The following is a 25,727-nucleotide window of genomic DNA, read 5'->3' as shown; positions in this document are numbered from 1 at the left end:
TTCAAGATATTGGGAGGCCTTTTGATCTACAAAGAGATCAGATTTATCTAAAGTAGCCATCTCTGCTTTCTATCCATTTGCAAAGATCGGTTAAGTGTGTTTCTCAGGGATAGCCAGACTTCTGGAAAGTGGAAATTGGCTCTTTATCACGGCCTTCGCCTTTGTTTCATCTGGGATGCAATGGACCACTTTGCCCCAGTTGTTTTCATTTCAGACTTGTTTGCTTCCTCCTTCTGATTTCTTTGGGATTTACTATCTCCATTGCTTCTCTCATACTGTACCCTTTTCTAATCTTGTGCTATTCTAGACTGATGAGGTGTTTGTGTGTTTCTCATCTTTCTCTCCCTACCTTTAAAACGGCTGAGTCTGCAAATCTTCCAAGTAGAAGCAAAGTTACTCTCTTCATTTTTGACGAAGGTCGTGGGTATTTGTGAGAAAAGATACTGACTCTCCTGTCACTTGCTGAAGGAGAGGTGGATTAAGTTAATGTTCTTCCTAGCCAGTTGATTATACATCGAGTCCTGTCATTTCAGAAAGCTTTCATTTCCAGAGCTTACATGTATAGTGAACTTAGTTTATGCCAGCAATTTAGATTTTCTTAATTATTGAACTCTGTATCCTCATATCTGATAACTTAAAAGCTAAGAATTCAAATGTCCTACTATCTTTAAATGAGATAGTATCTTCATATGAAATTGCTTCCATAGATTATTAAATTGGTAAAACTCTTAACAGGATATTTATTAGTCCTTGGCTACAAATTTTGTATTGTTTAAGCTTTTGAGGTATTCCAGTCTTCTTTTTAAAGAATAAAGAATATCATTTAGATATATATTGTAAAATAAGGTCTACTATGTAGTTTACTGGAATTTGATTATATTAAAGATTCTATACAAATAGAATCTACCTGGGGCAGAACTAAATATTACAGAATATGGGATATACATGGTTCTTAGATGGTAAATTTCTCAAATTGCCATGTAGACTATTTTAACATAGCCTTTATCAATTAGGTATCATTATCATATCTATGGCCTACCAGGCATTATGACCTTTTATATGCACTAGGAAGGAAGAGATATCTCTCTGAACATCCCTAAACTCCATCTCTATTGTCATCAGCACCAGTATTACCCTTGAAGGTTGATAGCAATTCTTACTTGTTTATTGACCAAAATTCGCTGTTACCATGCCTCCTCCAAGAGTGAATTGCTCCCTGCAGTGTACTAGTAATGGTTAGATGGGGTATACCCTGACAGTTATCATGTCCTCTAGCCCCCACCCATAAATTTGAAGGTTTTACTCTGATATGGCCTTAGGCTTCTAAATGTTCTTCATAACTTCATATTCGTTTTTTTGTGTTTTTTTTTTTTGGTGAAAAACAGCAACTGCAGCTTAATTAATTTTAACATTGAAGATACTTTGGAAAATAAAAAATATTTCCTATATATGCATACATAATTTATATGGATCTCTCACTATAGTATTTTTGCAAACACTATTATGACATTTAAAAATTTTTAAATCTATTTTTTTAATTGATTTCAGAGAGGAAGGGAGAGAGAGAGAGATAGAGACATCAATGATCAGAGAGAATCATTGATGATTGTCTGCTTCCTGCATGCTCCCTACTGGGGATCTAGCCACAACCCAGGCATGTGCCCTAACCAGGGATGGAACCCAGATCTCCTGGTTCATAAGATGACGCTGAACCACTGAGCCTCATTGCCAGGCCTACTATGGCATTTTAAAATGCTACCTGTGTTTTTCCTTGGTGAACATTAGCATAATTAAATGCACATTTTGTTTAAAAGCCTGCTTTTCGGAGGCAGTAAAAAAGACTAAGAGAAGCCATGATGTGTTCTCAGATGCGTAAATTCTAAGAGAAAGGGCTCTCAGAACTACTGACACACCCAGAGGAGATGTGCTTACAGCCCAAAACAGTTAACAATGAGGAACACGTGGACCAATTATAATCATTTTTTTAAAGAAACGTCTTCCACATTATTGAAATGAGAAATGTATTATTTTTTAAATTAAAGTTTTCTAAGAAAGGTTATTCAAATGAGCCCGGGTAAGTGTTTATGACTTATAGCCACACATCATTTTTTTCTGTGTGTGGTGTTTTTCCCCCCTTTCTTTTAATTTTCAGTTTAGCCTTGTTAATTTTCCAAAAATGGTAGAGGAAAAAAACAAAACACACACACACACACACACACAAAAAAAAAAAAAAACACAACACCTCCAGAGATCTTACTTATGATGTAAAATAATAAACCTAAATCTGCAGAAATATGCCTTCTGAATAAAAGACAACAGATGCTGTTGCGTTTTTGCAGATGAGAGTTCAGTTTAAACACTCTGCAGTATGCAAATGTCATCTCCTCCATGTGAGTGTTTTACCCCCGTGGGTGCTGCCGGGTAGGAGGCTTCTGCCTGCGATTTCGGTTGTAATTTTGCTTGTGGAAGTGAACCAATCACGGAGCTCCAATTGCCTTAGCAATGAGGTGATCAATAGCCCATTACTGGATAGAACAGTGGCTACAGGAAGTGCACTGAAGATGTTAATGCATGAATTATGCATGCGGTGCTCATTCTTCAGTCTCGGAACAGAATGACAGGGTTTGTGAAGTCGCCTCAGATAGTTTCTTGCATTAAAGTGACTGCAGTGAAATGCTTAATATTTGCAGGCACAGAAGCAGCATTGACTAGGTCCAGCCGAATTTGGAAGATGTAAGTCCCCCAGGCTCCAGGCACAGAATGCTTTATTTGAAAGTATCGCTGTGCAGAGAGCCAGCTTGGCTGTCATCTAACCTGCTCTTCTCAGAAGGTTGGCTGAAGGAGGGGAGCGGGTGTGCCTGCCTCTGAGGTCACAGCTTGAAGTCCTTTTAACTTGCTTCCCGCTGCTGGAGAGAGGCGGCTTGTGGTGTAACTGTGGCTGCATTTATTCAGATGGGTAATTTGCAATAAATATTATACCTAGAAGGAGAGATCTCTCAGCATATGAGGTAAGTCCGAGGTTTTTCTCTGGGTTAGATCGTTGTAAACAAGAATGTGCTGAGTGGGGATCACAGCGGTGCAGTATCAGTACCGTTGACTCAGACCTCAATATTGTGATGCAGTGTCAGGGCTCTCAATTGTGATGCTAACTGAAAGCTGACTGTATTTTATGTTTTTTTGATATTGTGGTGCCATAAGGTATATTATTTTGCATGCAAAGCTTTTCAAGGAGGTACCAGAGCTGAGGAATGTGGGTCTGGGCTAGACAGAAGCCTGCAAATTAGGGAGGGGCAGCACTAAGAGTCTGCTGAATCAATAAAAAAAAATTAAAAAAACTACCTCCTCGTGGAGAAGTTTCGGCAGGGCTGTGGTATTGCTGTGGCTCCGATTATTTCCTTAATGCCAACGTGTTCAAATTATGGTGAAAGATGTTGGTAGACGCCCCAAATGCTCAGTCCTCCCAGAAGGAAAGGGAAGTCCGAGGGACTCACACTCAAATTCTGTGCAGCATACAAATCGAGCAGATGGAATGAAAACGGTTTGGACTAGCATGTCCTTGAAGGAAGACCTTGCTGTCAGAAACAAAAGAGTTTGGCTTCTACCTGTGGTGCTGTTTTCCCCCTGTCTATCATGCCTTGCTCCGAGACAAATGGGTAGATGGCATATTTGGAAATTTACCAAAAGAAAGCTTTCTTTCTTTAGTGTTTTAAAAATCAGACTTATTCAACTGTGTAAAAACCAAATAAAATTTACAACTCTGAAAAATTAAATAATGTAGTTTTATACTATGCTTGTCAGACTTTGTGAATTAAAGCTGCTTGGTTAAATATCATGGCAAATAGTTAATAAATATGCAAATAATGTGAATTGAATATGATATGAATTCCTGGACATATCTTTAGGGTGGAAAAGAAGCAAGAACAACCATTCAGTAAGAAACTCTAAGGATAGTGAAGATTTTAAATATTTTTTAAATAGTAATTTAAACTATTAGACTCTCTCTCCTCTCTCTCTCTCTCTCTCTCTCTCTCTCTCTCTCTCTATATATATATATATATATATATATATCCATAAAAATATATATGTACACACACACGTATATATACATTGTAACATAGGATTTATTTAAAAATTCAGTGTCACATGTATGTATATCTACTTCCTCAAGTATGTTAATGATGCTTTTTGAAAAAATATGTTTGCTACATAATCTCTTAAGACCCAAATAATAGATAAGGCCAAGTGTGCTTTGTAAACCAGGCATCACTTATTTTAATTTTTTTAAAGAGAGAGAGAACTACATAGGAATGGTAATTAGAGGTCAGAAAAGCTACCTTTCAGACATTTCACAGTGCATTTCAATTCTGCTATGGTGTTACTCTGTTACGTGGGTTTTCTGTCAACTCCTGGGAGTGGCCCAGAGCCCTCAGCATTGTCCAGTGTGTTTTAATCTTCCAGCTGATCTCCTTTAGGAACAGGAGGAGACTCACACTTGGATCGCTTCCTTAGGAAGGAGGAGTGATTGCCTCTACAACTTAGAGGTCTCCTAATGCTGAGTCATATGGTTCAGTTCTGCTCAAATGCCCCTGGCTGAGGTGCCCCATTAAGAGCAAATAAAACGGGGTGTAAAGGAAAATGAGACAGAATGGAAGGGGCATACATTTAAATATATTTATTGCCTAATGATACACTAAATTCTGAGTAATGAGTATTATGACAGTGCCACTTGTTGGATCTGGCTGAGGTGACAGTAGAAGAAGAAAAACTCCAAGCTGGCTGACAAGATCAGGGCAGCACAATTAATGGGCTGACATGGGGAGGTTGGATAAGCAAGGTGGTCTATGTACTCTGCACTTGTACTTGTTTAAACCTCTCTGTCATTGCTGTGTCTCAAACAAAGCCATTTATCAATTTCATGGAAAATACTTGATGTTCAGATGAAGAATATTTCCTGGCATATGTGAGGGAAATCTGAAATGAGATGTGCTCCATTCCCTATTCCCAGAGTAGTTATAATTAATTTTTATAGGTTATCAACTGGAAGAAACTAACAAGGAATTCACAAGAATATTTGAATATCAACCACAATATGAGATGAACCACCAAGATGAGTTTAGTGGTTATTACTGCAAATTATAATCATATTAAATACAGTTGAAAAAGAGACTGAATATATAAAAAAAATATGTAATAAAGGGGGGGGGAAAGGTGATATGGAATGAAAACTATAGAAGTGAAACATAAAATATAAGATATTTGAAAGAAAATATACTCACATTCATAGTTGGTATATGTTATTAGTGTCTCTTAAAATCAACTTGTAAGAATTTTGAAATATGATTTAGTAGTATAAGGTTTTATAATTCATGTAAAATTAATTTTTTGAGATGAGAGGATGAGGTCAGTTGAGAAAAATATTTTAAAATTATAAACTGTCAATTTTCTTATAGGAAATAAATGCTTAAACTAATAAGGGATTTTTGCACTGTTATAATAAAAAAATTACACATCTACATCTAACCTTACATGTTCTATAACATTAACCATAAACTCTGATTGTGGGAAAGTTATTAATCACTCTGGGCCACTTTCCTCCTGCCTTAATCATCCAGGGACAAGTACCATAAATCTAAAGACAACCCCATGCCCCAGAGCTCCCTGAAATTATTCCAACTAGCCAATCCTAAATCCGCTTTTACTTTGCTTGCTTCCTGCAAAAGCCACAGAAAGACTCTTGCTCACAGTTCCAGCTTGCTCTCCCTTGGCCTCCTGACCATCACCCATGATCTCAACCCCACCACCACACCCCATTGCTTGGCATGCCCCCTTCTCTTGGGACCTGTGAGTAGAATAAGCTAAGTTGTCAATGGCGGTACTCTCCAGACCTACTGAGTGTACTATACCTGGATAAGAATAAAATCTTTATTAAAACAAAATTAAACGCTTCTTAATGTGTTTTTTAGCACCAATTAATATCAATGGAAATATTATACTCCCAGTACTAAAAACAAACCAATTTTTAAAAAATCATTGTGCTTTTAATAAACATCCATGCTATTTTAAATGAGCAGGTAAATTCTGAGTGAACTTCCCATAAACGTATTTTATTCTTTTCCAAACTGTGGTTAACAGAGGAGGGTATATCCTTCAGAAATAAGAATGGAGAATTAGAAGTTTTTACTTTTATGAAAAGCTACATAGTTCCAAAATTTTAAATATTTTCCTGAGTCTTCTACAATTTGTAGTATATCATATCTGTTACATGAAAATAAGCATCTACCTTGTCAAGTAACGAAATCAATGTTAAAAGAAAATGCAACCTCATGCTACTTAAATATCAAATTCTGAAACTGCAATTAACAAGTGCTACTGTTGTTTACATTATAATGTCTTTGATATCCAGAAGGTAACTAGGTAATATTCTAGATTAAAAAAAAATTTCTGCTAAAAAATGAATTGAACTAACTTGAGAATGTAGTTGCTACTCATCAGTGAATGCAAAACTTGAGAAAAATGAACCAAACAGTTAAGCCCAAGACTAACTCAAATTGGGCCACAGAGAAGTAGTTAGTACTCTGAAGAGTATATACCAAAAGCCCTTAGCAGTGTCTTTCGGCAGTGCTCTATTATTTGAAAACATCATCACTGAGAAGAGTTGAGATGCATGAGTGACTTTAAAAGGTATAAGAATTCAAACACTAAATTTATGTTTAAACTGTATATCTTTTAACTTCCCCTTATAACTCCAAGATACACACACACACACACACACACACACACGATGTTATTACAATCACAATAGCCCTTTAAGAGATAAATGTTGATGATATATATACACACTATATATACAACTCCAAGATATATCGATATATATATATATATATATATATATATATATATATACACACACACATATACACACACACACACACACACAATCACAATAGCCCTTTAAGAGATAAATGTTGATGAAATTTGTTTGCAACATAAAATGGAGAATTGGAGATGATTTAGATTGGAAATAGGTTAGAAAAGATACTAGTCATGCTAGCAGATGGAAGGGCAACAAGGTAGGAGGCTGGGAGGGAATCTGGAGGCAGAGCTGTGCCAGAAAGAACATAGGAATTTAAACAGATGGGAGTTGAAATATTAGTTGGCAAGAAGAAAAGCAGGGTTACAAACAGGAGAATCTATTGAGGAACTGGATAAGAAGACAGCCAAGAGGTGAATTAGATGGACCAATAATAAAATAGTTTAGTATCAGGGTACCCATGTTTAAGAACAATTAGATAAGAATAATAGAAAACAACTACTTTTTTCCCCTTTACTTGAACCTGGAAAAATGACGTTCATTATTATTTGAAGTGCTTTGAAATTATAATGAACTGGTTTATACAGAGGGGAAATTTTAGTAGAAAATTTAGAAATGCTTACCACTGAATAAATTTATTCTGTGCAATTATTATATGATTAAAATTTACTTTTTATTTTTTAGTTTTGTGTTTTCTATAAGTTCTGGCTTTAGATTGATTAGTATAATATATGAGGATTTGGCTGGAACATAATATTGAAAAATAATAAATAAAAGTAAAGAATAAGAACATTAACCCTACTAAAAAGAGAATTTGTCAGACTATAGAAAATCTGAATATAATCTTATCTTTAGAAGAAAATTCCTTAAGTTGTCTTTGTCTACTAAGTGATAATAGCAATGTCTCAATGAATGTAATGTGTTAAGCACCTTTTAAATTATTGTCTATTATAATAAAAGCATAATATGCAAATCGACTGAACTACTGAACAGCAGAACAACCCTCCAGATGAAACCCCAAGGCTGTGAAGGCCTACTCTTGCATGAATTTCACGCATCAGGCCTCTAGTGGATTAATAGCAAAATCCCATGCACAGTAATATTTGTAGGAGGGGCTTGGCTTAATGTGGCTATTCTGATTGAACTTCAGGATAGATACATGGGTTCTAAGTGGAAGAGCCTCTTCCATTTTCCCTATATAAACTTGGAATTAACACCACTCTTTCCTCTTATTTTCCTATCTAACCTAAATGCTTATTTTTCTGATACTGTCAATTATAGTTCTCAGGCCAATCAATTGCTATCTAGTTTGCTAGTCAAGCTCTTATGCCATCATGACCAAAACTTTGATATTTTTAGCCTATATGATCATTTCTAAAATATCTGCCTTCCAATTAATTTCATGAGTAGATTAATAAATAATAGGTCATCAATAAATTCAGATTAAGTAGTTATTGGTTTTTCTAAATTATTTAGTGATAGAATATTTTAAAAATTCTTTTCCTTAGGGAGATGTTTTAAGACCCTTTTGCCCTCCTTCTTAGCTCCTACAGGAGAAAAAAAGTGATACTAACCAGGAAAGCCTATTGTATAAAGAATATATCTCTCTTGTTCATCATTGCTTCCCCAGTGTCTGATACAGTGCCAGAAATTATGTGTTGAATGAATGATCATATGAATTAATGTTATCACATTTCATTAATTTTAAGACACTATGGCTTGTCATATCATCAAGTGGAGAGAACATGTGTTATGTTAAATGAACATATAGAATGTAATATGAATCCTTTAGTAGTAGGATTTTTTTTAATGACAAAAAATATATATATATCTTAAACTAACTTAAGCAAGAGGGGGGACTATTAGAAGGAGATAGAGTTCTGTACAAGCAAATGTTGGGAAGGATGAGGATGGGTTTTAGCTAGACTGAAGATATATCTGTAATTCAAGATTTGAATGTCATGTTAATGATGTCAGCTTCTCTATGAATGTGGCCTTCAATCTCAATGAAGACTGTACCTAAGGAAACATGCCTGACCATCAAGATTGAGATATTTTTGTATCTCCCAGAGCCAGCTCTCCCACTGCTATCAATGAGTACATTTTGTGATAGTTTTTACAATGATTATGTTGTAAATGGCAGGTTCGGATGGTTGGAATGAGTGAGCATACAAAAAAATAAATATAAAAACATCTGGTTATTTAAAAATTGACCAGATCTTCTTCCCAGCAAAAGTACTGCAGATATTGTAATAATACATTTCTTACTTAAAAGTTATGTGAATAGAAGGAACGAAGAGAAAATATTTTAAATTATTCTATATAATAAAGGGGTAATATGCAAATTGACCCTAATGGTGGAATAACCAGGAAAGACTGGTCGCTATGATGCACACTGACCCCCAGGGGGCAGGCATTCAACGCAGGAGATACCATTTGGTGGCCAGTGCACTTCCACAGGGGGAGCTCCACTCAGCCTCAAGCCGTTGACATCTGCAAGTGCAGTGCTTAAAATTGTTCTAAGCTGTCAGTGGACATCCCCCCGAGGGTTTCCAGGCTGCTAAAGGGATGTCTGACTGTCAGCTCCAGCCTGATCTCCCCAAGCGCAGGCCTAAGTTGGCAGGGGGACATCCCCCAGGGGGGCCTGGACTCGAGAAGGCACAGGCTGGGCTGAGGGATCTCCCTAAGTGCACGAATTTTCATGCAGTGGACCTCTAGTTTTATATAACATTCAACCTGTTTTTAGATTTCCTGGGAGCAATTATTATTCTGTTCATGTCCAGATCCTTAGCCTTTAGCATACTGTCTGATACATTACAAATAGTTGGTAAATATTAGTCATTAATGTCTTGGTGATATTGTTTCTTAATCCTCACCCGAGGACTTATGTTTATTGATTTTTAGAGAAAGAGGAATGAAGGGCGAGCCGGCCTAGAATCAAATCCACAACCTAGTATGTGATCTAATTGGGAATCAAACCAGCAACCTTTTGGTGCATGGGACAATGCTCCAACACTCTTAGCCACCTAGGCAGGGAATATGATAATAATTTTTTACTCACTTAATTAATTCATAATAGTTACAATGAAATGGATAATGAGATAAGTTAAAAAGGTATATTTAAAAAAGTGAATGTATTTCATACTGTCACACACACACATAGCTAAAAGACAAATCATATAAAACAAATTGCTAGAAATAAGTGACCTGTAAGATAAGCAGAGATCTAGGCCAAAAAGAATGTGATTTGTTGGGTCTGGGATTGTGTCCCGTTGTTGAAATGAATTGAAATAGTAAATTGTTTGTTTTTTAGGTTTTTTTTAATTATTGAAGATATTAAATACATAAGAAATTCTTAAAAGAAGTAGAATTAAGTAGAAATAATAATAAAGCTATTGAGAGAAGTGGGCATTTGTGCCAGCATACTCATCTAGGAGAGAGAGAAGATGGCCAAATGTTTATGTAGATACATTTGTATTAGACCATTAAAGGAAAGCATGAATGCCAAATATTGTTGGCTTTTTAATAAATGACAAATTTTAATCATTATTGTAGAAAAAAAAAGAAATTCTTTGGCACAATGATATTTTAAGTTATTAAATGTAAGAAAAATCACAAATATGGGTTATTTTTCTCTCTGTTCTTTACTTCAGTAGGATGAATTCTCACCTTTGGAAATATTAGTGCCTTTTCGTTAAGACCTCCTTTTATTTACATTGTCCTTAAATAGATGATTCCTGCAGTCTTGAAGAAAATGTTTCTGGTAATCTAAGAGGAACATTATTTAAAATTTATCTCTCAAGTCTGACATCAAAAATGAAATAAATCTTAGAGTTGAAAGGGTTCATATTAAAATTCTTTAATTTTTACACGTGAAAACTGAGTTTCTGATGATTGACTCTTACTATTTATGGACTCACTTAAACATCTATGTAAATATAAAAAAAATAACTTTCAAAGCACATCAGGTTAAAAATTTAATAATATAAAAATTGCAGTATCATTTTAATTATAGAATTCTTGATTCAGATTTAATGTTTTTTTATGTAATTAACATTTTAGTTTGAGGGAGAATGTTCTTTAATTAATTGCTTTTGCTTCTCTAAATTATAAATTTTGAGAAACATTCTTAACAAAGAAAACTTCAGCGAAAGAAAATTATTCCTCTATGATTCAAAACACATAGAATTCTTAGAGCTTAACCACAGAAATATAATGTTGGAAGAAATCATTCATGAGCATTGATTAGGAAATGGGCATCTGTAGAGACATACTTGGCATCAATATAAAATTAATCCTTCCTTATAATAGCCAGTCATGTGTCCACTGATATGCTTAAAATTAATGCTTTGGTTATATTATTAAAAACAGAACTTTCAGTGGCTTGTAATTTAGGAAGAAATATGAGTAATGTGTTAAAGTTGAAGTAGAGACTGTATCAATGTGTGTGTGTATATATATATATATATATATATATACTAGAGGCCCAGCACACAAAATCGTGTGACTAGGGTCCCGAAGCCTAGTCTCCTGTGATCTGGGCCATCTTCTGCCTCTTCGCCAGTTCCCAGGCTGAACGTACCTCTGCCACCAGGCTGTCAGGCCATTGGATCACCAGCTCATCCCCAGCTGCTCAGGGGCTCAGGCCTGCAGGAAAGTGGGTGCCAGCAACTTCATCTCCATGTATGTGTGCTGGGCTGGCCATTGATGGAACATGCTGCCCACTTGGGGCAGTTCATTTGGGCACTGCCACCACTGCTGCTACCACAGCTGCTGCTGCTGCTGAGATTTGAAGTGCTGATGGAAGCTGCGGGACATGTTCTTGACCTACCAGCCCCAGTGGGAGCAGAGATCAGACCTAAACCAACAGTCAGACATCCCTCTCCCAATCTGGGACCACTGGCACCTAACTGCTTGCCTGCCTGCCTGCCTAATTGTCCCTTAACCACTCCCCTGCTGGCCTGATTGACGCCTAACTGCTTCCCTGCCAGCCTGATCATCCACAACTGCCCTACCCTGCCATGACTTGCCTCCTCCTCTAGGACCTGCCTCCACCGCACAAGGTGGCAGAGTTGCTGGGCCCAGCCTCCTCCACACCACACAGAGCCACAGGACCCCAATACCTTACCACATGGAGCAGCCACCAAGCCCCACCTCCACTGTGCATGCGGCCATCTTGTGACAACGTTGTGCACGAGGGTGCGAGGACAACCTTGGCTTTTATTAGTATAGGTTATTTTGTTAAAAGAATGGGGGGATTAAGTTTGGGCTATAAAGAAATGTCTCGACAATACATGGGCAGAACGGAAATTAAATATTTCATAGTAATATTTTACTAATATGTAGTAAAAATCATATACAGATTAAGTTAATTGAGAAACAATAATGTGATAACTGATGAAGCTGGTCTAAAATAAGTTCAGCAAACAATCTATGGAAAATATTCAGTTTAAAGGTGATAAAAGAAATTGATTTATCAATCACATTATAGTGGAAATTAGAAAAAGAGTAAACTCATGTGGAAAATTGATGTGGAAGGGACAAGCAGATCTACCAGTAATAAAATAATGGCAGGGGTCAGGGGTGAGAGTACTGCGAACTCCAATGCTTCAATCAAGTCTCGCGCAGACTTAAGTATTCATTTCTTTTCTTCTTAAGCATTATCAACCCATAAAGCAGCTTTTTATTTTTATTTTCTGTAGTAAAGTAATTCAAATCAGCCAATGCTTTTCTTTTTAACATTTATTTTTCCAGAGGGAAAAAAATCTGAATTCACTAATGGTTACTCCTTTCAATTTGTGTCACTTTCAAACACTATGTGGCCTATTTATATGCCAATTAAAAATGTGAACTGCAAATTATTTGAATTTTATTACTTTCAAAGATCTTTAGGGAAAAGTTTAAAAACAGTGAATTTATAATGTAGATAGCAATTTGAATTTTATCTTACTAGTAAAGCCACAGGCACATTCCTAAATAGAAAGCAGTGGACTTAATGTATTAAACAGTCAGTTGTTCTGAGCTCTGCACCTATGCTGTCATAGAAATAGTAAGCTTTATACCTACATAGACCGAATTCCCAGAGCTGCAATTTGATACCAGAATTATATAAAAATGCATCAGATATTCTTTTATAACTGTATTTTAAATTATTTTCCCCAGTAATATTTCTATAAAGTCAAAATCCTCTTAGTGTTCAGGAAAAAATAATTTTATTTAAAGTTATTATTATTACTTTTATTAGGTATGAGCTATATAATTGGTTGCCTTTCCTTTTCCCCCCCTTTCCTTGCATTGGCAGATTTTAGCTAAATTTCACTTGATTTCTCTCATACTGAAGTCTCCTTATTTTATTACTATCTTAAAAGCTATATTGACTATGTAAGCTGTCACAAATTTCATTGGAAGTATTAGTATATATGTGAACAAATAAATATGTGAATAATTTATGAATTAGCATCTAGACCCTCACTTGTTCTTTTGTTTGTTTTGTTTTGTTCCTTCTTTAGACCCACACTGTTTTGATTCACAACATTCAAATGCTATGTTGGAATTTAATCTGACTACACCCAGTTCTCTCTAAAGGAGATACAGATGGAATAAACTGAAAAGAGAATATTTCAGTGAAGCTTTCCAATTAAATCATTATTGTTTTCAAGTCCTTTCAAGGATGTGTGTCATATGTCTGGCATCTGGAAAGGGCACTTCATTTTAGATTTTCTCAAGAATGAAACTACTACTGAAATTGTACTGCACTGAGTTATGCAGCATGGCTTTGTAGTACAAATGCAACCCAGAGCCTCAGCTCTTCTTACTGAAAAAAGGGCAGTAGGGACTGGTTAAAAAGGAGAAAAATCACTTTTCCCAACCTCCATGAATTTCTTTTCAGACAAAATGTACAAATATATTATTGCGCTGGTTTAGAATTTGTGATATATTTAGATTATATATTACTAAGCAATAAGTGATGAAATACCAAGAGAAAACATTTCTGCACAGTTAGAGGAATATTAAATATTAGAAGTCCTATGCATGAAGATTCATGCAAAAATGGGACTTCCTTCCCCTGGCTGCTGGCACCACCTTCAGTCTGTCTAGAGTTGCCTTTCCAGCTTTGCTCTGTCCCAGAGCCCCCTTTCTGCCTTCCCACGTGCCCAGATGCCCAGAGCTGCTGGAGCAGTGAGGAATGCCTGCTATACTGATATAGGCATCCTGCCTCGCTCCCGGCCACTTGGTGCCTGTGTATGCAAATTAAACTACCATCTTTGTTGGGTTAATTTGCATACTTGTTCCTGATTGGCGGGTGTGTGTCTCAGAGGTACAGTCAATTTTGCATCTTTCTCTTTTATTAGTGTAGGTTATTGTTGTAGTACCATGAACCCAGTGCACTAAGAATCAAAAAGCCTGAATTTATTTCTTTGAGATTTTAGACAATTGGCTTAATCCTTCTAAGATAATGGTTACTAATCTTTAAAATACTTGTTAGTAATATCTGGCCTCACCAATTCTCCAACTGTTTGTAAAATAAAAATAAAAGATCCATGCAACTGTTAAGAACTTTTACACCTCTAAAAGAAAACGTATGAAGACCAAAAGAATAAACTTAACATTAAAAACAACAATCAAAACTACACTTTTAATTGAAAATGTTTATTTTATATAATTAATATATATGCAAGGTAAATTAGTCAGCAAAAGTGAACATGAACAAATATAAAATTTACATTAATGATTGACTCCCCAAACAAGCATATTGCCAACTGAAAATCATTATCAACCTCTGAACCATTTTCAACAAAACTGACTCACAAGTATGTGTCAGTCCAACCTAGCCATCTATCCTCTGGTTCCACAAACACCAGAATAATGTTTTGTTGGGATTTTCCAGGGGGAACAGAATTAACTAGTTTTAGATATTATGCTAGGCTCTCTGATTTATTCTCCTATCACTGAAGAATGTCTACTGGGGAGACACTGACCATGAAATATGGAATCCCAACAACCTTCTTAGATACTTTTTTAATAATATCTAATATCTAATGATTATTTGTATTATTGAAATAATGAATTTTAAGTAATTCCTAAGCCAAGTCATATAAATCAAAGCAAAACAAATTTAAATTTTGAAGAGTCTATTTATTTTTCCTCAGGAGACACAGAAAACTATACCAGTGGGAAATATACATGAGTCCAATGAACAATTGGTGATCAACCAACCAACTTTTTAGATAATGAAAGTGGCTTATTTGTTAATGCTTATATTCTTAGCATTGCATATGCTGTTGCAAGTTTCTATTTAAATTATGCTGTGTTGCATACAAAGGTACCCAATAAGTACTATATTGTTTCATTTGACATCCACTCATAATAAATCTAAATGTTTATAGTTTTCTAAAGACTGTCAGCTTGCAGTCATTTCACTTAAAGTTTCTAAGGACATGTCCAGAATTATATTTTTTCCTTCTTTTGATTTTCCTGACAGGAGCCTGAATTATGATTTAATAGTTTTCAGCTGTTGTATTAGATGGCATCCCGATGTTCTTCAGGGCTAACCAGGAGTGTGGTAAAAGGAGCGAATAGTTCCTAAAAGTTTTGTTCTTTTGTGTGTCATAAAACAAAATGGAATTATTAATGCCTCCAATCTATCCCTTGGTCATTCTTTGTATTTAAGAAAATCTTTCAGAAGATGCACACATAGTCTGAATCTATTATAGTTCCTATCAGTTAATGGAATCAAGTTATTCAGAGTGATGATATTAAAATATGAGCTAATCTTGAGTAAGTTGCATGTCTATATTAATCAGTATAGATAGCTTTTGTATTTTTTAGCTGTCAGTGAGATTATAGTTGGTGCAGATATGTACTAATTGCTTTGAGAGTATTTTTTTTAATGGGAGATGTATGAGGCTATTTACTCATGTTTATATTATTATGGCACCAAATCTAAATCAGTTATAAATTATCCATTCTCCATTGTGTTCTTTATCGTGTTGATGAATAAAACACCAACTTTTTTGGCACAAGGATGATAAAGTAAATTCAATGTTAATAGTTTTGTTCATCAAATTGTCTTTAACAAGGACATCTAGATCATTCATCTAGACATCATTCATCTAGATCACATGTGTCAAACACAAGGCCCGCGGGCCAAATCCAGCCCGCCAGGCCTTGCAATGTGGCCCGCACCGCGCTGTCATCACTGCACTCCGCTGTCAGTTTATGACATTGTCAGTTTATGACTGTTCAGTAAACCATTCGGCCCGCGATTTAGGCTGGATTTTAGATTTTGGCCCCTTCTCTGATTGAGTTCGACACCCCTAATCTAGATCATTTTCAAGCTTTAGGACATAAAATGGAAATATTCCTGCTGAAATTCTGATCGGGGTTGTATTTACCATGCAGTGAATTCTTGACTTGGTATGAAAGTCTTGTCCAGAGCCTTTGAGTTGACATGTGATAGTAGTAGAAGTGGGACCCTTTAGATCAATCTCTTAATCAAAGGTATTGATAGAGTTCCCATGTGACTGAATTTAATACTTTAATAAAAACATAGGGGTGACTTAGATATAGTGGTAACTTCCTTTCCTTAGTTTACATACATAAATTCTTTCACGTTTCTCTTTCCTTTTTATTCTTACTGCTTTTTCCAGTGCACTGAGAATGAAAGTCCTAGCTCAAAAGGGTATGCACACATACATATATGAAGTTTTGAGCATACAAAATAGTTTATTATTGTATTATTAATTATGCTCATATTTTTCATACAAACCATTGTAAACCTACTTTTGTCCCATCCTGTATATAATTATATATACAATTATATATATATAATGCATTCATGTGTATGTGTATGAAATCATATTTCACAAAGGACTAAATACTTCATGTTATCTATATAATAAAAAAGGAAGTTATATAGATATTTTTGGAGCCCCGTGGGATCTGACTTTCAATCATTCACTTTTTGGGATCTATGGGGTTAGTTCTGCTGCAGAATTACATACTCGTTGTTAAACCAAACTTTAATTAGCAAAATCTTTATTATATATATATTGTGCCTTCCCATAAAAATACCCCCGCTATTCTTAAGGTTGGTATGAAAGGTATTTTTATTATCATTTTATAGATGAAGTGATACCTTCAGAGATACCTCAATGTGTTACCTCATAAATGTCACTAGGATGAGCAGAGATACTAATTTTTAATCTAGGCCAGCTACATCTTTAAAGTATCTTGTTGCTGTGTAGATATTTAGAGTGCATTTACTCAAAACTAGATGGGATAGGCTGATACTATAAATTGTGTGGGCTATGCTTTTATATAACTAGGAGCACAGTAGGTTTGTTTATACCACAAACATATTAATAGTATGTTGTGCAGGGACATTACAATGGCTATGATGTCACTAGGCAATAGGAATTTTTCAGTTTCATTAAAATCTATGGTGTTATACACCACCATGGTATATGCAACCCATTGTTGAGTAAAATATCAGTTTGCAACACATGACTGTGAATAGCATTTCGTGTGATTATGTTCATTGAAACGTAAACAAGTGATCCATTTTGGGTGGCAAATTAAAATGTAGAATAGGAACTGATGCTGGATTCTGGTTGAAGGGACCTAGCCTTGTGGTAAAGGGAGCTCAATTCAAGGCACATTTTGTAGTAGACCTATGACATCAAAATTATTTCAACAAGTAATGAAATAGAAGCAGTTTTTATTTTCATTGTCTTGGTCCGATTTCACTCATTCATTCATTCAGCATCAATTTATTGAATACTAACTATATGAGATACTATGCTAGACATTGGAGCTTTACTGGTAAGCAACAGTATAGTTTTTTGTTTTCTGTTTGTATTTTTTGTTGTTGTAGATCTTATCATTTGGGAGTTATTCTAAGCCCCTCATGTTATGTTTCTAATTTACAAATTTGGTCTTGTTTTTTAAAGATGTAAACTACTGTAAATTTACATGACAACAAACCTGAATCAGAAATAAGTTAGGTAAATAATGAAACAAAAGACTATCATTCAAACATCTATCCATTTAAAATAGTAGAATTTGAGGAGCCAATAAAGCACAATAAAGCAACTGAAATCTCTCAGCTTCTATTATAATTTATGTTTCTGAACCTGAAGTTATGTGCTATGACAATACAATAAAAGGATTTCTAACTCATAATCAGAGAGCTGAGAAATGTTTTCTAAAATAATTGATTTCAGAATGAAAAGCTGAGTGATGATTAGGAGCTAATTAGGAGAAGGGCAGATGGTGAAAGGAGGAGGACTGGAGGAAGGGAGTGAGGATGAGTCAGGAAAAAAGTAAAACTTGAGAAAGAGCCCAGAGGCAGAGTTGGGGAGTCTTCTAGTTCAGTTTCCAGGAAGTGGTGGTAAAAGGCAGTAGTGGTAATACAGCACTGGAATGCTGGGGGTCTTTCCCAGCATCTGGGAGGGTTCAGGAACCCGGAGGAGGTGCTGCATAGAAATTAATAAAGAGATTAGAAATATAAATTTGTAATCCTTGGAGAGCTGCAAGAAGTTTAGCTGTAGTAGCTATATTCTATCTCTGGACCCAGGGCTCTTTTTATTCCCACATTTTCCCCTATAGCAAAGAATATATATATATATATATATATATATATATATATATATATATATATATATATATATATATATAGTAAGGTTTAATATACAGTAGGCATTATCAGTTTGGGGGAACTGCCTTTGGCTATTCCGGTGTTTGGCCAGCAGGAGACAATAACATGTAGATCAAAATGCCCTCAGCTGTCGTCAGTAAGTAATCATTTATGCATCTTTTTCAGGTTTGGGGAAATGCTTTTGGGCTTTTCCAGTAGGCAATAATATGTATCTTTCAACTCTTGCTGAAAGCTTAAGGTCCACCAACCTTTAGATGAACTTCTTGCATTTATGACCTGCTGGAATTAGCCTCCAGCACTGGAAAGGTGCACAGAATAAAGAAAAGCCATTGCATTGTACTAAATAGAGAAGTGACTTGATTGGCATTTTGCATTTAGTAAAGATCATTCTGACTGCATATTTTTAAAACATTTTTGCATGAGGCATGGCTGCCAAACAGGAAGAAGAAGGCATTGCAGTCCTTAGTAAGTAGTGATAAAGGTATAGACTATTAATTTCCAAATCCTTTTTTCTTAAACACCTCTAAGAGAATTTTGTAAGCTTATATATCCTCTCATATACTTATGAATTGATATACAAATTCATCGTAAATAGTTGTAAAATATGTTATCTTCAGTATATTACAAATTTTGACATTTAAAAATAAACCTGTTGTAGTACTCTTAGATATATCTATTAGAGTCTGAATAATATTGATATTCTATCTATGCTCTTCATTATGCATTTAAAAATATTTGAAATAGCTCTGATAGAATTTTAAAAAATGTATGTGGTCCTTTTTTTAAATTCATATTTTCAATCCCATGGAAATTAGCCTATTAGTGCATATTTATGCTTAAAATTATTTAATTCATTAAGCTATCATAATTTTATAAAATATATTTATAATTTATTTTTTCATTTTTCTTTTAACTGTGAGTCTTAGGGTTATTTTTTTCTTCTAGAATGATTTGTCAATGCAATCTTTATTATGTACATTTGACCAAAATTATATTATTATATGCTACGATATGAAAAGTTTTAGTGACAAAAAGTATAGCTTTATTAGAAATGCATTGCCGAATGTGACAGGTGGAACTCTTCATTTTAATTAATTCCTCTACTTTTGGGAAAGTGTTACATAAATGTTACATCTTGCCAAAACAAATCTGGATTTAGTAATGATCCTATTTTGACTTTTCACTTTTATAGATGTGAACAAATAGATTAAGAGATGGGTTATAATATTATTCAATTATTTGAACTCCTTTGGATCATATGTAAACAATCACACAGCAGTCTATTACCAACATTTATTATAAAAAATATATCACTTTTGTGGAGTGCATAGAATTGGAAACAACCTGTTTTACAAAATAATTTCTTGCAGTTCACTTTCTTAGTAGTAGCATCAGTATTTCTCGACATTTGTATCAATTGTCCTTTTAGTGGTTTAGTGCACATAAAATTCTGAATGGGTAAGAGTTATGACTTTGTTTTGTACAATAAGATAATTAGGAAATGGGTAGCTGGAAAGTAGAATATTCATTTCTGTCATAGCTGTATCTTTAGCTTTCCCCTAAATCTATTCCCAGGGACCCCTTGGAGATGATTTTTGCACTTTCTCCAGTTTTAAGACTACTAAGCTAAGCGTAAGAAAGTAATAAATGATAATGGAGAAAACTAGAAAGATAAGGTGGGAAAATTCAGTGAATTTTGGTAGTCTGTTAGACTGTGAGTGTGTGTAAAATTTCTAGACCTTGACAAGGGTGGAGTTCACTTTCCATATTTTTTTTAGGAAATGAAAAAAAAATTGATCTGGGAAACATGAAACATTTATTCTGATAACTGGAGATGATAAGTTTATAGGGCACTGACCTGCAAACTTATGCAATTTTTCTCTGCAGTCATAAACCACCAGCGTGAAGGTGCAGAGAGGGACTTATTATATTAATTTCAGGTAGTTACTTTTGAGAAATATGAGATGAATATGAATTATTAAAAAGGTAGGTAATGCCCTGGCCAGTGTTGCTCAGTTGGTTGGAGCTTCATCCAATACACTAAAAGGTTTCAGTTTTGATTCCTGGTTACAGCACATACTTGAGGCAATCAATCTATGTTTTTCTCCCACATTGTTGTTTCTCTCTCTCTCTCTCACAAAAAACGATTTTAAAAAAATTAAATGGACGTGACAAACTTTTTTTCTTTCGGTGCTGGTGCTATGGAGATTTATGACACCAGAAAGAAACTGCAGAAAGTAGAGCAGAAGGTGGAGCCTGCTAAGAAGGAGGAAACTGCATCCTTAGGTGGGTCTTGCCCTATGGCAGTGGTTGGCAAACTCCTTAGTCAACAGAGCCAAATATCAACAGCACAATGATTGAACTATCTTTTGAGAGCCAATTTTTTAAACTTAAACTTCTTCTAACACCACTTCTTCAAAATAGACTCGCCCAGGCCATGGTATTTTGTGGAAGAGCCACACTCAAGGGGCCAAAGAGCCACATGAGGCTCGTAAGCCACAGTTTGCCGACCACGGCCCTATGGGAACAAAAAATTATGCATAATGATAGCAATAATAGTTCTATTTTCTGAGCTGAGCTGTTAACCTCACATGAGGCTCTCTTCTTCCCTTAGCTCCTTTCTTCTTTACCAAGCAGGCATTGGGTGCTGTGACATATGTTCCTGTCTCTTAGGAACTTTACAGTAGAGAGTTGAACTCACAGTTGAGTAGTGGGCAGGTCTGAATTGGAAGCCAGTTTTGTGCTCCTTACACTACACCAGTGGTCGGCCTGGGCGAGTCTAATTTGAAGAACTGGCGTTAGAAGAAGTTTAAGTTTAAAAATTTGGCTCTCAAAAGAAATTTCAATCATTGTACTGTTGATATTTGGCTCTGTTGACTAATAAGTTTGCTGACCACTGCACTACACCAATCTATATAAATAAAAATCCAGTAACCTGAAGGCTGTAATGACCGGAATGTCTGGTCGCTATGAGCCCACTGCAGCCAGTGAACCCCTAGATTGTGGATGTGTGGCTGGCCAGCCAACCTCCCACAGCCCCTCTCCCTGGCCATTCCCACCCCTAATCAGCCTCTCCCACCCTAGTTGAGGGTAGGGTGGCCAGTCACACCACCCTGCGACCCTTCCCACCATCTGTGGGTGGTGGGCTGGCAGGCCACACTCCACCCCTGACCACTCCCCTACCTCAATAGGGGGCATGGCTGCCCGGCCCACCACTCACAGCCCTTACCCATGGCTAGCCCTATCCCTGGTCACCACCACCCCCCCCCCCGATTGGCCTGCAGCCCCTTCCCCCAGCCTGGCCCTGATCAGGCCTGATTGGGGGCAGGCTGGCAGGCCAACCTCCCACCATCTCCTCCTCCCAATAGGTCCAGCCCGGATCTGCCTATTGTGGCCAGGCTGGCCAGACCCCACCCATGCAAAAATTTGTGCACTGAGCCTCTAGTAACCTATAAAGGACCTTGCACCTTTTAATGGTTCATTGAATTAATATTTTACTGAACACATGTGTCTGATATACACAATTGGTTAGATCATGGTACCATTCAGTGAATGAAAGATTTGCTGGGCATGAGAATGGGGAATTCAGAGTTCTATCTAGATTAATTTGAGGTTCTTGTAACACATACCAAAGGATAAATTCAGTAACTGAATATTTAAATGAAGACTTAGTTGTCAGCCAAAATTATCCTTTTTGTTAGCCACCCACCTACGCTGCACTACATTTCTCAGCCACCTGAAAGTAAATGTGACCACGTGCCCATTCTCTCTCCCCCCACTGGAATGTGAGCAGAAGCAATGTGCCTAGTTTCCAGGCCTGTCAAAGCAAAAACCATCAACAGGTGCTCTTCCATGCGCTTCTCTATTCTGACAGCTGGAAGCAGATGATGACCTAGTTCTGGAGAAAGCAGTTTCGGGAAGATTTCTGGTTGAGAATTCTGCCTTATTGACATAAACATCAACCTGGGACTGATATTTGAGAAAACAAAGTCTCTATTTTTTAAGAATATGGTGACAAAATAGAAAAGTAGCTCACTGAATTTCTCTTAATAGGACAAAGTAAAAGAATACTCAAAAAAGAGGAATATACCCGAAGGCTTGTCAGAGTATGTCAAGAAAGGAAAAGAACTTGAGAAAGAACCCAGAGGCAGCATAGCCAAAGATATTTTCAGAATATGTATCTCCTGAGAAAAAGTCCCGTGAGATCAAGGCAAAGAAAGTAACCTTGGGAAATAAGAAAAATGACACCTTTTTTTGATCCAGGAGGCAAAGTCCTGGACTATTCTAAACTTTATCTAATCTAGTATATCCAAGGTTTTACAACTTTATATTTAAAGCACATATATAATTCATAATACACTGAAAATTATATTCTTTCAAAATATTTACACACACAGTAATAAGAGTTTAGGTGTCAATTTCCAATACAAAATGCACTAGATAGCTTTTTAAAAATTATACTAAGGAAGTTATAGGCAAAACTTTGTAGGCTGCTGAAATTAAGCATTCACAACAAAGACTAGAGGTTTACAGATGATTCTGATGCTAGATAACATATTGTGTTGTATATTGTGGTGGTAGCTTGAGAGGCAAAAATTAATGATTAATGTACATAATTTTTCCAAAGAATTTAAAAACCAAACATGTATTCCACACATATTCACCCAATGACTCATTCTAAGATTGGTCAGACTGTGGAAAAGAATGAAGAAAATGTGGGGAAATAATATCCCTTTTTGTGGGGAATAACTTGATCCATCTGTTTTTATCACACTAGTGCTTAGTGAAGTTTGTTCACAGTAGAAATGTCTGGTGAGTCTTTAGGGAAAGCTGATGGAGAAAGAGCTCTGGGGCTAGAATTACTTATCTCTAAGCCATTTGCAGAAAATGCATAACCTGAAAGCAAGTGGTCTCAGAAAGGAGGTAGAATAATGATATCGTTTCAGTAAGAAAATGAAGTTGCTTACTGTAGAAAACTTCAAGTCAGAACTCTGAAACCTAAATGTAAAATAACACAAAGTTGATGAAAGAAATTATTCCCAATGAGTAAATTCTCATGCGTTTATTTTTAAAAATCTCAATGCCAGTCACTGTTGCGTGTCAGGCACAAAAGGCTGAGCTTTGCAGATATAGTTCTTTTCCATTCCTGAGATAACTCAGAACCATAAAGTTCTAGCTAGGCCCCCAATCTAACATTTTGTGTGTGTGTGTGTGTGTTTGTGTGTGTGTGTGTGTGTTCTGTTTTTGCTGTCTTTCATGGTGGTTGTGGGATATTGCATTTCTCTTCTTTACACAAATGGCCACAAATTTAGCATCTTAAAACATACATTATTTTTGTAAGTCAGGAGTTATGGGCACAGTTTAACTGGATCCTTGGCTCAGTCTCATGAGGTGTCAGTCAAGTTCAGCTAGCTCTGGTCCTTAGAGCTCAAGTTCCTTTCTAGTTGTTTGTGGAATTTAGTTCTTTGTATTTGTGGGACTAAGGTTCCCATTTTCTAGTCAGCAACTAGAGGGCACACACCCCTCTCACAGGGCCCTCACTGGCTTCATAGGGCAGCTTCTTCAAGGCTAGTCAGAGAACTTCTCCTATGAAGGAACCAGCCCTCTTTTAAGGACTGTCACCTGATTAATAATCCCATGAAGGATAGTTTCTCTTTTGACTAACTCAAAACCAACAGATACCTTTAATTAGATTTGCAGTATCTTTTCACCTTCACCTAGATAAGACATTATATAGGATATCAATCTATTGACAAGAGTGATATCCTATAATTTCACAGCTGGAACCCACATATAAGGGGATAATTTCCAGGAAATATACACCAGGGGGGAAATATTGAGTTTATTTAAGAGTTTTCATTTTAGGTTTTCCTGCCTCCCATGTATCTTTTGCTATGCCCCAATTTCATATCCACTGAGCCATTGCTCCTACTTAACGGATTTTCTGCTAAAAACTCTTATTTAGTCTTAAACTGCCAATCAGAAATAGTAGCCACTGAAGCACAGATGAGTTTGTTGCACTCTCCAGTAACCCCACAAAGTTTTGGAGACTGGCACTTCAATTATTATATTTTCACTAGAAGTGAGTATACAAGAAAGAGAGAAATCATGACATAAACTCTACAGTATGAAGGAAAGTTGAAAGCTCCCTATGGGATAGAAGTTTTGCATTTACTGATTTAGTTCATAGGAAAGCTTGATTTTCATGTTAATTCTTGGATCTATTGCAATTATCTCTGGCACTGTCATGGTCACATCCTATAAGGCGGGAATCACTGTGCATTTGGACAACACTATGGAAGATGGGTTGAATAGGTACCTGTGTGCCTGAGAATGATAATAAGACTGCCTGAGGAACAATAGTCAGAACAATTTCTATAAAAGCTACAAAGGGTAGCATGAGCAGGTTCAAAAGCAGCCACACTGATGTCTGCAGAAGCATATCTCTTCTGTTTATTTTCAAGCCGTACCACTCCTGCAGTCTGCCACCCCCTCCTGGAACTACTTGCTCTTCCCTAATTGACACACTTTGCCACTCTTCATGCTTTGGCACAGGCTCCTCTGCTGCCACCGATCCCTGCTGCTGCGTTCCCCTCCTGGCAGCCTGAACACCTGTCCTTGTCAGTTACCTGTCAGGGCCTCTCCGTGGATTTTTGATTCCTCCTGGATCAAGATCAACTGTGTGTTCTTTAACCAGCAGCTGTAATCCCCATAATCTCCAGCCACAGTACTATTCTGGAATACTTAAAAAAAATTGTCAAATGAGGGAGGAAAGAGACATCTGTAATACTTTCGACAATAAAAGTAAACTTTAAAAAAGCTATAAAGTGAATTAAAAACTCCAACCTATTAAAAGTTTAGCTTCAGTTGTAGATCTTGAGAATTGTTTCTTCCTATTTAGAAATATTTTTAACACTATTTTATCATTATTCATTTTAGATTCCTTAAAAAAATACTAAGGTTGCCGAAACCGGTTTGGCTCAGGGGTAGAGCGTCGGTCTGCAGACTGAAAGGTCCCAGGTTCGATTCCGGTCAAGGGCATGTACCTTGGTTGTGGGCACATCCCCGGTAGGGAGTGTGCAAGAGGCAGCTGGTCGATGTTTCTCTCTCATCGACGATTCTAGCTCTCTATCTCTCTCCCTTCCTCTCTGTAAAAAATCAATAAAATATATTTAACAACAACAAAAAAATACTAAGGTTAATATATATGTGAAAATTGGAAAAAATTCTGATTAAACATATTAATTTTGAATAAAA

At 36.2% G+C, this 25,727-nt stretch overlaps 1 protein-coding gene across 5 annotated transcripts in view; it reads left to right on the top strand.

Annotated features, from left to right (window-relative positions):
- Nucleotides 1-25,727, top strand: part of CNTN1 (contactin 1) — a 269,971-nt gene that overhangs the window by 99,441 nt on the left and 144,803 nt on the right. The window contains exon 3 of one of the 5 annotated variants that reach the window (XM_084876636.1): nucleotides 2,691-3,008. The exons of the other annotated variants lie outside the window; for them this stretch is intronic. The gene's annotated coding sequence lies outside the window, so the exon portion shown is untranslated. The remainder of the gene's footprint in view (nucleotides 1-2,690; nucleotides 3,009-25,727) is intronic. 5 annotated transcript variants of the gene reach the window in all.

This window comes from Pipistrellus hanaki (assembly GCF_964339955.1).
Source record: "Pipistrellus hanaki genome assembly, chromosome: 3".
NCBI lineage: Eukaryota > Metazoa > Chordata > Mammalia > Chiroptera > Vespertilionidae > Pipistrellus > Pipistrellus hanaki.
The sequence above is the reverse complement of the archived record's forward strand: the minus strand, read 5'-3'. Positions and strand labels throughout refer to the sequence as shown.